Below are 14,891 nucleotides of genomic sequence, written 5' to 3'. Positions count from 1 at the left end.
CGCCTTCGTTACCATGGCGACCAAGGAGGGTGGGAGGGAGAGATGATGGATGGGGTAGTAGTAGGCACAGGAAGGGAGGGGTTGGGAGGGGGTAGGAAGGTAGGGAGGAATATTGGATGGAGGGAGAGGATCAGTGGGAGGAGGACCTGAGGGGATGGGAAGGAGAGAGGGAGAGAGAATGATGGAGGTAGGGAGAGAGAGAAAGAGAGGGAGGGAGGGAGGGAGAAACCGCACGTGCCAGATGATCAATGTCCATCTTTGTCGAGTCACCTTCCTTTATTTTCCTCGTACTTGCGGGCGGGGGAAGGTGTGATGAGAGTTAGCGTGCGTGTGTGTGGGTGCGTGAGGGCGTGTGTGAGTGAGGGTGGGCGTTAATGTGAGGGCGTGAGAGTGAGGACAGAATTGCGGCTGGCAGCGATGATGGCACTGGCGCAGGCGTGGTGTGGCCCTGTCTGACACCGCTGCCTGCCACCATAGTGTCCTCTTGTTGCGTGTGCCGCCGCTACCCTGCCGCCGTTGCTGCCGCCGCTCGTGCCGCTACAGTGAGCTTATGGTGATAGGTCCCGCTGGAGTGCCACCCGTCCCCCCTGGCCCTAATACGCTGGGGGGATAGGCAGTATAAGGGGGGCGGTGGAGAGGGACGAGTTAGGGCAGTCATGTCGTGAGGTTCCTGTCATGTCCCCGATACTGACTATGCTGGACACCTCACTCACCCCTGCCAGCTACCTCACTCATCCCTACCTAATTTACTCATACCTACTCAGTCACTCATAACTACACTAACTCACTCATTCCCCACTCACCTATCCCTCGTTCGCACCCATATCGCTCCATGTACCTTTCTGCTTGGAAACTAATCACCTCTGCCTGACTCACTCACTCAGCCACAACTCACTCACTCACTCTCTCTATTGCCACACTTACACAACCTTGCGAATCGCACCCCAGTCTCACACCCCAGTCTCTCACCAACATACACCTCAGCCTGGCAACTAATTCACCCTGTCTCATTTACCCATTTCAGTCGCCAGGTCGTCGGTCACTCACTCTTCCTGGCACTCACCCCGGCCCCCTCTCAATCACCCCTTCCTGGCACCGTGTCACCCCGGAATGAGTTTTGGCACCACTTATACCTGTGTTTGGCATGTCTCTCACCCCGTCTGACATCTTGTTCACCCGGCACCATCCACTCATCGAATATCGCCTGAAAGTTTAAGGGTCCTGAAAGTTCAAGGGGTGGTTTAAGTTGCCCATTCCCTTTCCTCTACCCCTTCTTGCTCACCTCTACCTACGTTTTTTCATCAACTTCTTTCCCTACCTGTCAAGCCAAACTCATTTCCATGCAACTCTTTTATTTCTCACTCTCTTTTCCTCGCTCATCTTTCGCCCGCCTCACCGCTCTTTTTACATACCCCCTTATCTCTCTCTCTCTTACCTCCACCCCCACCTCCCTCAACCCTGACACCCCCCAGCTCCCCCATTCCTACCGAGCGAGTTACGAGTACGGGAGGGACCACACGAGATGCTAACCCAATGACCCACCTACCTTCCCTTCCCCTCACCTACTTGCACACTTGCCCACCCACTTACCTACCTCCTTACCCATCCCATAACCTTCCTCGGTACCCTCTATTTGACTTACGCCTCCTCCCGCGAGCGCACCTACCTAAATACAGTCCCTTTCAAAAATCCCATGACACTTCTGATATTCCTAAACTATAAAAGGTATTTCCAGCTTATTTGAGTACTGTTTAATGTAGCGATACCTTATTAAATTTTGACGCGTTTTGAGAAGGTGTAAACGAATTATTGACGGCAGATGTACAGTTGCGGACGGAAATATGGATTTGCTTCATTACGATACACAACGAGACGGTGAACGATGATTTTTGGTAACTTAGGGATATGAGAGGATTCCAACAAGCTTTTTCAGAATATTGTGTAAAGGTTTCATAATTGCTGGACTAAAATGTGGGACGATATTCTTGTCCCCGACTGGATCTCCCAGCGTACCAACTCACCTTCCTACCTGCCCGCCTGCTTGTTACCTGACATACTTCGCAAATTCCAGCCTTCTAATTAACCTGCCTACCTGCCCACCTGCCAACATTCCCAGCCAACAACGTACCTACCTACTTACAGTTTACGTACGGCACTTACCTACTTGATACCTACTAACCCAATTCCTACTTACCTCTTTTAATTACTCGATCAACCAATCAACCCACTACCTCAGTCTCCTACCACAGTTCACCTTGTTTACCCAATACCGGAAATTACTGATCAGTTTTCGTAATTACACCTTGCCCTTCTTTAACCTCACCTGCCACTCACCTGAGGCACTTCAAACTTCACCTGCATTTCAATTAAACTCTTGTCTCATCGTCATCATCATCATCATCATCATCATCATACCTTACCTTACCGTACCTTACCTTACCTTACCTTACCTTACCTTTACCTTACCTTACCTTAGCGTACCTTACCTTACCTTACCTTAGCGTACCTTACCTTACCGTACCTTACCTTGCTGTCGATTCCCCAACCTCTAACCTTACATGACTTTGGCCTCACCTCACCTATATTTCATTTCACCTTCCTTTCACCTATCCCACCTGCCTTTCATTTCCCCACCCTCTCTTATCATCTCCCTCTCACCTCATCTCATTTCCCACATCGCCTCTCAATTCTCCAACTTCTTACCTCCCAGCATCTCTTTTCACCAACCTCTCATCTCCTCCACCCCTCACTTCACAGACCTCCCTCATTACCCCATCCTCTCATCTCTCCTCACCTTAACTCACCATGCGTTCATTTCCCCAACCTCTAACCTTTTCTCATCTCCTTCTCCAATTTTCACCTTTCCTCATCTCCACCAGCTTCTCACCACCTGAACACCTCTTCTCACCAACTTCTCACTTCACTTCTTCCCTCTTTTCCCCAGCCCATCACCACCCGAACATGTCTCCTCATCAGCCTTTCACTTCACTTCCTCCCTCATCTTCACCAGCTTCTCACCATCCCAACATGTCTTCTCACCAGCCTGTCACTTCCTCATCTCCACCAACCAGTCACCACCTGAACATGTGTCCTCATCAGTTTCTCACTTGACTTCCTCCATCATTTCCCCAACCCTTCACCTCATCTCTCCCCTAATCACCTACGTCTTACCTGACCACCTTGTTCATTTATCTCGTTCACCTGGCACGGAAAACCCCCTGTGAAGTGGTGCTTGGCGGGTCGATGGGGCGGCAGCTAATTTCACGAAAAGGTTGGCTGGCGTTCGATCCCTGATTGGAGTTTATCGTTTAATGCTAACTGTTTCCTGCTGGGAGGAGTTGGGAGTCGAGGAAGGGATGGGGAGGGCGTGGGAAGGGATGGGGAGGTAAGGGAAGGGAGTGAGAAGGATGGGGAGGTACGGGTAGGTGGTGGGAAGGGATGGGAGGTAAAGGGAGGGAGTGGGATGGAGGGGGGAAAGAGAAGACTGGTGTGTGTGTAGATAATTACGTTCTTTGGTACGTTGTGTGTGTGTGTGTGTGTGTGTGTGTGTGTGTGTGTGTGTGTGTGTGTGTGTGTATTTTTGTGAGTGTCAGCTGAGCCTCGGGTGAATTCCAAGACGTGACGTTGAGTGGGAGGTGGACATGAGGGTGGAGGAGTGGGAGAGGTGGAGGAAAGGGGAGAGGTTGTGGGAGGGAGGGAGAAGTCCAGGGTTGAGAGGTGTTGGAGAAAGTCAAGGGTGAGGATGGAGGAGGACAGGGATGAGAGAGGGACCGTGGAGGAGGACAGGGGTGTGAGAGAAGGAGGGTGAAGGAAGAAATAGGTATGGAGGACAGACTGGAGAAGGACAGGGTGAAGGAGGAGGCCAGAGGTGAGGGCTGGGGATTATAAAGGAAGAAAGTAGACTGTCACAAAGATATAATTATTATATCTAAGAGTATGAGCTTTAGGAGGACAGGGGTGAGGGTGGAGGAGATCAGGGGTGAAGGAGGGAGGACGAGAGGGATGAGGGAGGGAAGGTAAGTGGTAAGGGAGGGGGACGGGGGTGAGGGAGGAAGGTAGTGGTGAAGGGGAAGGAGTGAGGGACGAGAGAGGGGGAGGGCAGAGTCTCACGTCTCCCAAAATCAAGCCTTAAAGGGGAACATCAGAGCGACCGCTACTATGAGTCGGTCACCGGGATACGAGTCACACACGAGTCGCGGGAGAGTCACGGAGCATCGCACGAGTTAATCACAGAGTCCTTTAGTCAGGAGAGTCACAGAAGAGTCGCTTGGTCAAACATTAGAGTCTTGCATTAGGTTGTCACTTTAACACCTTCACTACGATGCCGTCTTATCCATTTTCTTCTTAGCACCTCAGGACGATGTTATTTTCTTAAGGGAGGCTTAAAGAAATGGAGGGCATAGGTGTAGTCCTCTTTAACCCCTTCAGACCGGGTGGTTGTGTGTGTGTGTGTGTGTGTGTGTGTGTGTGGTTCATATCATTAGGCATGCTGTTCATTACTTCTCGATCAGTCGTGCTTTTATTAGTGTGTGTGTGTGTGTGTGTGTGTGTGTGTGTGTGTGTGTGTGTGTGTGTGTGTGTGTGTGTGTGTGTGTGTGTGTGTTTTAGTAATAACTCCATCATTTGTCAGGAAAGAGGTTGGAATGATGATGATAATGACGATGGTGATGATGATGATGATGATGAAGTAAGAACAAGCTAGTAGTCATCGTGCTGCAAGGGTTGAGAGTCACTGAGGAGTCATTCAACGTGCCACGAGTCGCGGTGAGTCAGGGGAGAGTCAGAAGGAAGGAGAGTCTTAAAATGTCGCTTTGAAGGCAGGGAGAGTCGCCTTGCTGGGAGAGTAGTAGTTGTGGGGACGATTTAGGTGGAGAGAGAGAGAGAGAGAGAGAGAGAGAGAGAGAGAGAGAGAGAGAGGGAGAGGGTGGGCTTGGTCAAATGCGAATATATAAAAAGAGAGAGAATGATGGAAAGGGGGGTGGATAATGGTAAAAAAGAGAGAGAGAGAGAGGGGGGGTTGGTCAAATGTGAATATATAAATAATGATGGAAGGGGGACTGGACAATGTTGAGAGAGAGAGAGAGAGAGAGAGAGAGAGCGAAACTTGAAGGGAGTTATGTTTGGGGGGACTTGAGACAGCTAAAAAAAAAAAATAGTAACACGAAGAGGCGTTAAAGGTGAGAGAGGCAGAGGGAGGGAGGGAGGGAGAGAGAGTGGAGAGAAAAATGAGTGGAAGGGAGAAGAGGAAGAGGAGGAGGAGGAGGAGGAGTGGATGGTGAAAAGGTGTGTAGGTGTTGGATGTAGACGGAAGAGGAGAGAGAGAGAGAGAGAGAGAGAGAGAGAGAGAGAGAGACAGACAGACAGACAGACAGAGAGACAGACAGACAGGCAGAGAGAGAGAGAGTGTCGCGGTTAGAAACTATCCATTAACCCCTTCAGTCCAATGCTGTGTTTGTAATTCACCTTTTATATGCAGACATTTCTTATCCAGATCTTGCCCTTTCTTGAGGAGTAAGATAATAACCTCATTAACCCCGTAACTACTCTACATCTCTCCTAATTAAAGTAAAAATCTTAGGTTAACAGGAATAAAGCTAATATAAAAGATAAAAAAAATAATGTTACTGGATTGAAAAAGGATTAGCTGTTGTAAATAATATCGTCTAGTTGTAGCATGTATATTAAAAGAAAAGAAAGGATCCTTGGAGTGAAGGGGTCAAAAGTAGCATACAGTCGGTCTCAGAATTTTTATCTCCTCACCTGCCTCTCCTTCCACGGAATTAGGACATCAGTGTGGTGGACTTGTAGCAAACTTAAGACACTGATTTAGGAATTAAGAACTTTTGATGCGACTGTACCCCTCACCTTAAAAAAAAAAAAAAAAAAAAAAAAAAAGTTGGTTGCCCTTGTGGTGTGATGCAATATGACACAGGGACCAAGAATTCTGAACTACTACCAGTGCTGAATGAACACGGTTTCACTTTTAAAGATCATTTCAGAATTCATCGCTCTTAGGGGGAAGGATTTTTTTTTTTTTTTTTTTTTTGTGGGTGTAAATTAAAGAGGAGAAGAGAGATAAAGAAACGGACTTGGGAAATAATGAAGGAAAGTGACTTGAATGAAGGAGATGTATCAGTTAGTATTACAAGAAAAGAGAAGTAGAAGAGGAATAAAAAGAGCAGGGTAGGGCTGACGAGAAAAGAGCAGTAGAAAGGAGAAGAGAAAGAAAAGGAGGGGGACAGGAAGGAAGACCGAAGAAAAGCAATAAAACTGGACGTGAAGAAAATAGGAAAGGTAAAAAAAGAAGAGGAGGAGGAGGAGGAGGAGGAGGAAGAGGAAGAGGTGGAGAGGGAAATGAGATGACCAAAGTGAGAGAAAAATTATAAGTAATGTAAAGGAAGCAGATTTGAATGACATAGATAAAGAAACTAAAGAAGACGAAAAGGAGTGTTGAACTGAGCAATTACGAGAGGAAATGAATGAAAGGGAAAAGAAAATGAGAAAGGAGATGACTGAAATGAGTTTCGAAAAAGGTATACATAAGAAGACAGGCAAGAAGAAATGGTCACAAATAAAGAGAAAGGAATACAAAAAAGCAAAAAAATAAATGAAGAGGTTAGAGAGTTGGGCAGTAAAGAGAAGAGAGGACCAGAAGGAGAGGGAAATGAGGCGACCGAAAAGAGGGAAATAAAGAGGAAGGAAAGCAGCACACGAATAAAACAGAAAAATAAAAACAAGGGCGAAAAAAGAGTGATGGAAAATTGAGCAGTAAAGAGAAGAGAGAGGAAAAATTTAGAGAAGAAATAGGGAAAAAACAAGAGGAATTTAAACCAGGAAAATAAAGAAAAAAAATAAAGGAAAAGAAACCTAAGAACGCGAAAGGAAGTGGTGGAGAACTGAGCAATAAAGAGAAGAGGGGACACAAAGGAGGAGGAGAGGGGGGGAGCGTTGGCGTGGAAGTGTCGTGTATGGGAGCGTTGTATACTGCCTTTGAGCTTGGTAAATACACGAGAGTCAACACTTTTCAGCGCACAGCCACGCAGCACACTCTAATGAGGCGGGAGAAGGCGGTAGAGGGGGAGAAATAGGGGGCGGGGGGGTCTTGGGGGAGGTGGGAAGGCATCGGGGGTTCTGTGGGAGGGGGAAGATAGTTTGGGTAGTTTAGGGGAAGGGGGAGATAATTTGAGGGGAGCCTAAATGGAGAGGGGGTTATTTGGGAGCAAACGGAGGAATGGGAGAAGTAACTGGGGGGTTCTGGGGAGGGGGGAGCAATTTGGGGAACGTCTGGGGGGAGGGGGATATATTTGGGGGCGTCTGTGGGAGGGGGGAGGTATTTAAGGGGGAGTGTATAGGGGGATGGGTAAAAATTTTGAGGGAGTATCTTGGGTGGAGGGGGAGGGTATGGGTAAGCATTTGTGGGGAGGGGGACGAAATCTGGAGAGGCGTCTGGGGGGAAGAGGGAGGATATTTGGGGGACATCTAAGGGGGGAAGGTATGGGGGGAGTATCTGGGGGGAGCAGGGAGATAATTGGGGGAAGCCTTGGAGGAGAAGGGGGGAAGTTCCTTGAGGGAGTGGTAAGGGGGGAGGCAAGGAATTTAAGAACTTTTTTTTTTTTAAGATTTTTAGGGAAGAATATAGGAAGAAGAGGTGGGAGACTAGGGGGAGGGGGAGGGGCTTGAAGGGGGCGAGTAGGGGGAGGGGGAGGGAATTGTGGGGGGCGAGTTGGGAGAGGGGGGAGGTATTTAAGGGGAGGGACGAAAATGAGGGGGGGAGCCATTTAGGGGGAGACTGCTTTTCTCCTGTGTTAATTTGGTACGTGGATGGATAGGGAAGAGTTAAGAGGAAGGGGTGGGGGGGCAGGGAGGGCCAGGTATTCGTGGGGGGGGGTCTGGAAGGAGGAGGGGAAAGTACTTGAGACGCGTTTAAGAAAGAGACAAGGCCTTTTTTTTTTTTTTTTTTTTTTTTTTTTATGGTTTGGTCATTTGGTCTTTGGAAGGATAGGGAGGAGTTTGAGAGGAAGCGGTGGGGGAGGAGGGGAGGGATTTGGGGAGCGGGGAGGTGGAGGTGGAGGGGAACATGATATTCAGGTGCTACGTTATGTTCATTGCGTTCAAGATGGATAGCGAAGAATTTAGGAAGAATAGACGAAGAACGGAGGAGTGGGTGAGGAATGTGGGAAGAAGGGAGAGAAGAATTTGGGGAGTGGGGCGGAAAGGGGGAGGAGAGGGAGGGGGTTGGGGGCGGAAAGTAAGTGGAGGAAGGGAGGGGGTTGGGAGCGGAATGTAGGTGGGGACGGTGAGGGGGTTAGGGGTGGAAAGTAGGTGGGGAGAGGGAGGGGGCGGAAAGTGGGGGAGGGAGGTGGTCAGGGGGCGTGAGGAGGGGGTACTGCTGTGGTGTGGTCAGTGGGTCGTTGTGTAGACGTGGAGGGAATCGAGAAGAGGAACTGTTGGGGGGGGGGGAGAGAGAAGGGGGACGAAAAGAGGGGGAAAAGTGAGCAAGGTGAAAAAAAAAAAGCAGTGTATTTTTTTGTGGTTTGGTCATTAGTGGATGTGGAGAAAGTTAACACGAAGGAAGGAAGAAAAGACGTGAGGAGGAGAAGGAGCGATAGAAGGAATTTGATGTACGAAAAAAACAGAGGTGATGGAAATACTGCTTCTTGGTATATGAGTCTTAGGGTTGACTGGGAAGGAGGAGGAGGAGGAGGAGGAGGAAGAGGCGGAGGAGGAGGTGGGGGAGAAGGGCTGTGGGAAGGGTGTCTTGAGGCACTTAAGGGTTTCTTTAAGGAGTACCGTGCTGTTGAAGTCTGGTCATTGGGGCTTGAATGGATGAGGAGGAGTTTGGGAGAAAGTGGAAGGGGGAAGGAGTAGGAGGGAGGAAGGGGAAAGGGAAGAGCGAAGGAGAAAGGGGAGGGAGGAAGGAGAAAAAGGGACGGGGAGAAGTGGGGGGGGGTGGGAGAGGGCGAGAGGAAGGGGAGGAAGGAGAAAAGAACGGAGAAAGGGGGGGGAGAGAAAAAAGGGGAACAGAGGGAGAGGAAAAATGGGATGGGAGGGAGAAAGGGGGAAGGAGGGGGAAAGGGGTGGGGATAGGGGGGACTATTCTGAGTCGTCTGGAAGGAGTAATTGTTTGGTCTGGTAGGTACTTAGGTGGATGGGGAAGAAACTGAGAGGGAGAGCAGACCACAAGACTCCCACTAATGGGGAAGGAAGAGGAAGGCATGGAAGTGGAGCATCAAATGGGGAAGGAAGGATGAAGCGAAAACAAAAAAAAAATGGGGAGAGGGATGGGGAAGAATGGAGGTAGTTGGAATAGGAGAGAAGATATTAGATGGGCGTTGTGTGTATTGGTTATGTGGTATGTGTATAGCAGGGGGGAAGCTTGGGAGAGAGAGAGAGAGAGAGAGAGAGAGAATCTTATTTTCAGTACCAGAACTGTTTAAATATATGTTGAAAATCCGACGCTCAGAGTGATGTTCATATTGGTGTGTGTGTGTGTGTGTGTGTGTGTGTGTGTGTGTGTGTGTGTGTGTGTGTGTGTGTGTGTGTGTGGTAGGGCCGTGAAATACGAGAGCGCCACGGCCACCCAATTTGCCAGGAAAATGAAAACTCTCCACACGAGGAAAATACGGAAGACGAGGGGGCCGACCACTGACTTACCTTCAATAAAACTAATAAAGAAAAAATAATGTTAATAGTAAAGGAATAGAGGTGTAATTATTGATGCATATAGGTTTAATTATCCTTAACCTTTTCCGATCCATTATTTTTCTTTCATATTTTATTTTTTTTATTTTCATCGTAAGGGACATTTCTCAGAGTGGAATTGTTAGTGAAGAATTTCCTCCTCCTCCTCCTCCTCCTCCTCCTCCTCCTCCTCCTCCTCCCCCCTCAACTTACCTGCTGTGATATTGCCCTTCTTCCTGCTCACCTCCTGCCCACTAACTGCTTCCTCCTCCTTAACCTCACCCCCTGCTAAGCCCTTCACTACGCTGACGTCTTCTTGCAGTTTATTCATTCTGTCTTGAGCGATCTTATTCAAAAATATCTCATACTGGACGGGTTATGAGGGCTTTATCGTCTCTCTCTCTCTCTCTCTCTCTCTCTCTCTCTCTCTCTCTCTCTCTCTCTTTAATGTGCCCGACTCTGAGCATAGACGTCTCACCCAGTCCCCAAGGCCCAGTAGCTCTCCTTTTTACCACACACCTTCACATGTCACCACTTCCATCTTTGTTTAACCTTGTCTTTAAGTGATGAATTAGTTTTGTTATAATCTTACCTGCACCAAACAACCACGAAAGGACAAGTGGGTCTGTTGCTGTTTGCTTTCCTTTGCTTTCCTTTGCACTTCGGCGCTAACATCCACCGTCCATATTGAATACATGCTAGAGCTGCGTCATACAGGACTGGTGTATTGGTATTAGCGGGGGTATTTTTACATGTCGGCGTGCGTTGAAATAAGTCCTTCCAATATCGCCATACTCCCTAGCATCTCTTCCTTAGCGATTTATTTTGTTTATTACACCTTATCGTTCTCTTTTGCGTTATATTTGTGCTTTCAATGTCGCCATACTCTGCTTAAATAATGCACACAAGGATATTAACCACCCACATCCAAAAATAAATCGCTGAGGAAAAAGTGTTAGGGAGCTTTCTTACAAGACGAGAATACCGCTCCTTATTCTTTTATTAACCCATTTAATACCAGCCATAGCAAAAAATAAATCGGTAAGGAAGAGGTGTTAGCGAGCTTTCTTACAAGACGAGAATCCCTCTCCTTATCCTTGACTCACTATCCTTAACGCCTTTACTTCGGTGCTTTATTTTTTCTTTACTAATGAAGGAGCTAGTAATCTCCAGTCTCTCTAAAAATCTTCATAATCTGAATAAAATCGTCTGATTGGGGAAAGACATTTAAAGCACGTCCTTGTACTGAAAGGGTTACCTGTGGCTTTACTACCTGTCATTATTAGTTTCGTTAGCCTTGTCTTATCATTTTAAATATTTCTCTTAATTTACCCTTTCACTACGGTAGGTCTGTAAGCTCTGTAAACTGAGGAAAATCGTCTGTTAGTAAGAATAAAAAAAAAAAATCCAGGCAATATAAAGACAAATTAATAAATAAAAAAGAAAAAGAAAAAGACTGAATCACACTAAGGGAATTAACTTTTTATAAAAATTTCCTTCACTCATAGATTTTCTTTCGCTATCCTTGTCTTATCATTGTTAAAAATTGTTGCTTTTAACTTGTCTTGCCTGTTTTACTACCTGTCATTTAAGTTACCCCCCCCTTTCTCCTCCTCCCCACCCACCTCCCCCTTCTCCCATCCTCATTTCATCCCTCTCGCTCCCCCTCCTCCCTCCTCCCTTCTCATTTAATCCCTCCCCTCACCCCCTCCCCCTCCGTATTTCATCCCTCCTCCACCTGCCCCTCCACCCTTCCCCTCCCCCTCCTCATTTCATACCTCCCCCCTCCCGCTCCCCCTCCCCCCTTGTTCCGGCCCCTCATCTTACTCCAGTCTGGTTAATGACCTACTTTCTCACTCTCTCTCTGGTTTAATTATTCTCTCTCTCTCTCTCTCTCTCTCTCTCTCTCTCTCTCTCTCTCTCCTAATTACCTCCCGTCTCTCCCACCTCCATCACCTGCGGCAGTCTTCTCGTAGGCCACGGAGGCTTCCTATTGCATGTTCCTTAGCGATTTATTTTACCTATTGCACACTAACCTCTTCAGTACGATGGCGTGGTCTTACTCCCGGCGTTGACGATCCTTTTATTTATTATTATTATTATTAATATTATTATTATTATTGTTTTTGTTATTACACCTGTACTTACGGAGATAGCGGATGTTTAGAGCGGTGTGTGTGTGTGTGTGTGTGTGTGTGTGTGTGTGTGTGTGTGTGTGTGTGTGTGTGTGTGTGTGTGTGTGTACCTTTCCTTCCCTTCACTACCTACCCACCATTTTCCTGTTCTTCCCTCTTCTCCTCTCCCCATCTTACCCATTTTTTTTGCATTCCTTCCTCTCCCTCCTCACCACTCCCCCCTTTTTCTCCCCTACCTCCCTATTTACTATCTTCCCCTCCTCCTTCTACGCCTTCCCTTCCCTTCCCTTCCCTTCCCATCTCTCCACGCTTCCCTTTCCTTCCTTCTCCCCTCGCAATATCACACTTTCCCTAACTCCTTTTCGTGTGTACCTGCTAATTTTTCTGATTCACCTTCCTAACCTTTCCCTATGCTGCCTTACCTTCTCCTTCCTGCCTCACCTGCCTCTCCTTCCTGCCTCACCTGCCTCTCCTTCCTGACTCACCTGCCTCTTCCTGTCTCACCTGCCTCTTCCTGCCTCATGTACCTCTCCTTCCTGACTCACCTGCCTCTTCCTGTCTCACCTGTCTCTTCCTGCCTCATCTTTCTCATTCCTGACTCATCTTTCTCATTCCTGACTCACCTGGCTCTTCCTGCCTTACCTGCCGCTTCACCTGCCCTATTCACCTGCCTTCCCTTCCTACCTTACCTGCCTCTCCTTCCCGTCTCGCCTGCCCCACCTGCCTGCCTCACCTGCCTCCCCCTCTTGACTGCCCTGTGTACCGTGCAAACCTCACTCTCTGCTTGTTTACTTTCAAAACACTTGCCCCTGCCTCATTCCTGCCTACCCCCTGCCTCACCCTACCCTCATTTCTGCCTCACACTGCCTCAGTTGATCCTCACTTCTGCCTCACACTCCCTCACCTTATCCTCATCCTGCCTCTCCCCTGCCTTACCTTTGCCTCCATCGCTCCTCACCCTCTCCTCATGTCTGCATCTTCCTTGTCTTATTTCTGCCTACCCCCTGCCTTACCCTTGCCTACCCCTGCCGTATCGTCGCCTCATTTGTACTTACCCTTAATTTTAACTGTTCTTTACCTTAGTTCCCTCTCCTTTACTCTCTCTCTCTCTCTCTCTCTCTCTCTCTCTCTCACACACACACACACACACACACACACACACACACACACACACACACACACACACACGCAAACCTCGTACCTGTGCCTGTCTTCTCTCATTCTTCTGTCTTGCTTTTCCTTTGTAACTTTTCCTATTCTTTTCTTGCCTGTGTGTGTGTGTGTGTGTGTGTGTGTGTGTGTGTGTGTGTGTGTGTGTGTGTGTGTGTGTGTTTTACCTCAACCCGTCCTATTGCCTTCATCTCTACCTCATTCTCTCCCCTTCCTCTTGCCTCACAACCTTACCAATTACTTCATTTCTTCCTCATAATTTGCCTCACTGTTGCCTCATTTCCTCCTCATTTCCTCCGTTTTGACTTCATTTCTCATGCTTATCCATCCTGTATTTTTGCTCATTTCTCTTTCCACCTCCTTCAGTGTCATAGTGTACTTTATTTCCATAGTTTACCGTATCGTCTTTACTTTTTTATTGTCTGCCCTGCGTCTGCTTATTTTATTTTCTGCTCTGCTTCTGCTTTACCTGGGCCTCCCTTCCTGTCTCACGGCTTTATTACTTTATTTTAACTTCCACTTCTTGTTCATGTATGGTTTATATTTTTATTTCTGCTTTTTATCTGCTTTATTTCAGTCCTACCTTTGCTTTACTCCCGCCCCACCTCTGCTTTACTCCTGCCCTACCTCTGCTTTATTTCTGCCCTGTGTCTGCTTTAGTCTTGCCCTACCTCTGCTTTATTTCTGCCCTATGTCTGCATTAGTCTTACCCTACCTCTGCTTTATTTCTGCCCAACCTCTGCTTTTTTTCTGCCCTACCTCTGCTTTATTTCTGCCCTACCTCAGCTTTATCTCTGCTTTATTTCCGTCGTTCTTGGTCTCGCCCCAGCCAGTCCCACTCTCACACCCTTTCCTCGATTTTTTTTTTTTCCTGATCTGAAAGCCTCCCTCCTTCCTGCTGACTTTTCTGCTGACCTCGTACCCCTCGCCACACCCTGCTGAGTCTTTGCCATACCTTCCTCCCCTACCTCTCCCCTGCCTCTCCCCTGCCACACTTGTACCTCCCCCTTGTCTCATTCATAGCTCACCCCTGCCTATCCCCTGCCTCACACCTGCCTATCCCCTGCCTCACACCTGCATCTCTTCTGCCTTACTCATACCCTCTCTGCCTCTCTCTTGCGACACCTTCTCCTCAGCCTCACCCCGTCCTCACACTCTGCTCACTACCACACTCTTTGCTGACTCACTCCACTCCTGTCTGCTGAACACTTACCACTTTGTTAAATATTTTACCTTGCTCAGCTCTCTTCATGTCAAAACACCTTACTAGTCAGCAGGGTCTCAGTGTATATCTGCTGACTCGCTGCGTTGTCATATCTGCTGACCACCTACCTTCTTGCTGACCGTCTTAACCTTGCTGAGTTTTCCCTGATTAAGAAACATCTAGTCAGCACCTGGTTTTCTTCATTACATCATCTTTGCTGACTATAAAAGCGAAACCTGATCAGCAGTTGTTTGTACTCATGGTCTTCGCTGCTGACTCATCGCACTTGCTGACTCCACACAATCCTGCTGACTGAATTTGCTGATAACTCTTCACCCCTCACATTGCTGAAGTAATGCGAGGAGGGAAAGTCTGGGAGGTGAGGGAAGATGATGAATGTGGAGAGGGGAAATGAAGGGAAGAAAGTGTTTTAAGTTGTAAAAGGAAGGCGAGTGGAGAGGTAGGAAGAGGAGAGAAGAGGGGAGGAGGAGGAGGAGGAGAAATAGGAAGCAGAGGGAGAGAGGGAGGAGGGAGAAATGAAAGGAGGGGGAAGGAGAGAAGAAGGAAGATGAGTGGAGAGCTGCATGGAGAGAGGAGTGGAAAAGAGGTGGGAAGGAGTGGGATGAGGGAAGAAGAATAAAGAGAAGAGGAAAGTAAAGAGGAATAAAGTAGAGAGAAGAGGAGAGGGAAAAGAGAGAGGC

The 14,891-nt window shown here is 47.9% G+C and overlaps 1 protein-coding gene across 1 annotated transcript in view; it reads left to right on the top strand.

Annotated features, from left to right (window-relative positions):
• Window positions 1-488: 488 nt before the first annotated feature.
• LOC145404710 (multiple PDZ domain protein-like) overlaps window positions 489-14,891 on the top strand; it is a 1,044,659-nt gene continuing 1,030,256 nt past the window's right edge. The window contains exon 1 of the mRNA XM_080276264.1: window positions 489-542. The gene's annotated coding sequence lies outside the window, so the exon portion shown is untranslated. The remainder of the gene's footprint in view (window positions 543-14,891) is intronic.

The sequence above is a fragment of the Coenobita brevimanus genome, chromosome 7 (assembly GCF_032717465.1).
Source record: "Coenobita brevimanus isolate Jiangsu-jjx chromosome 7, ASM3271746v2, whole genome shotgun sequence".
NCBI classification, from domain to species: Eukaryota; Metazoa; Arthropoda; class Malacostraca; order Decapoda; family Coenobitidae; genus Coenobita; species Coenobita brevimanus.
Note: the sequence above shows the minus strand (reverse complement) of the source record. Positions and strands in the feature narration are given on the sequence as shown.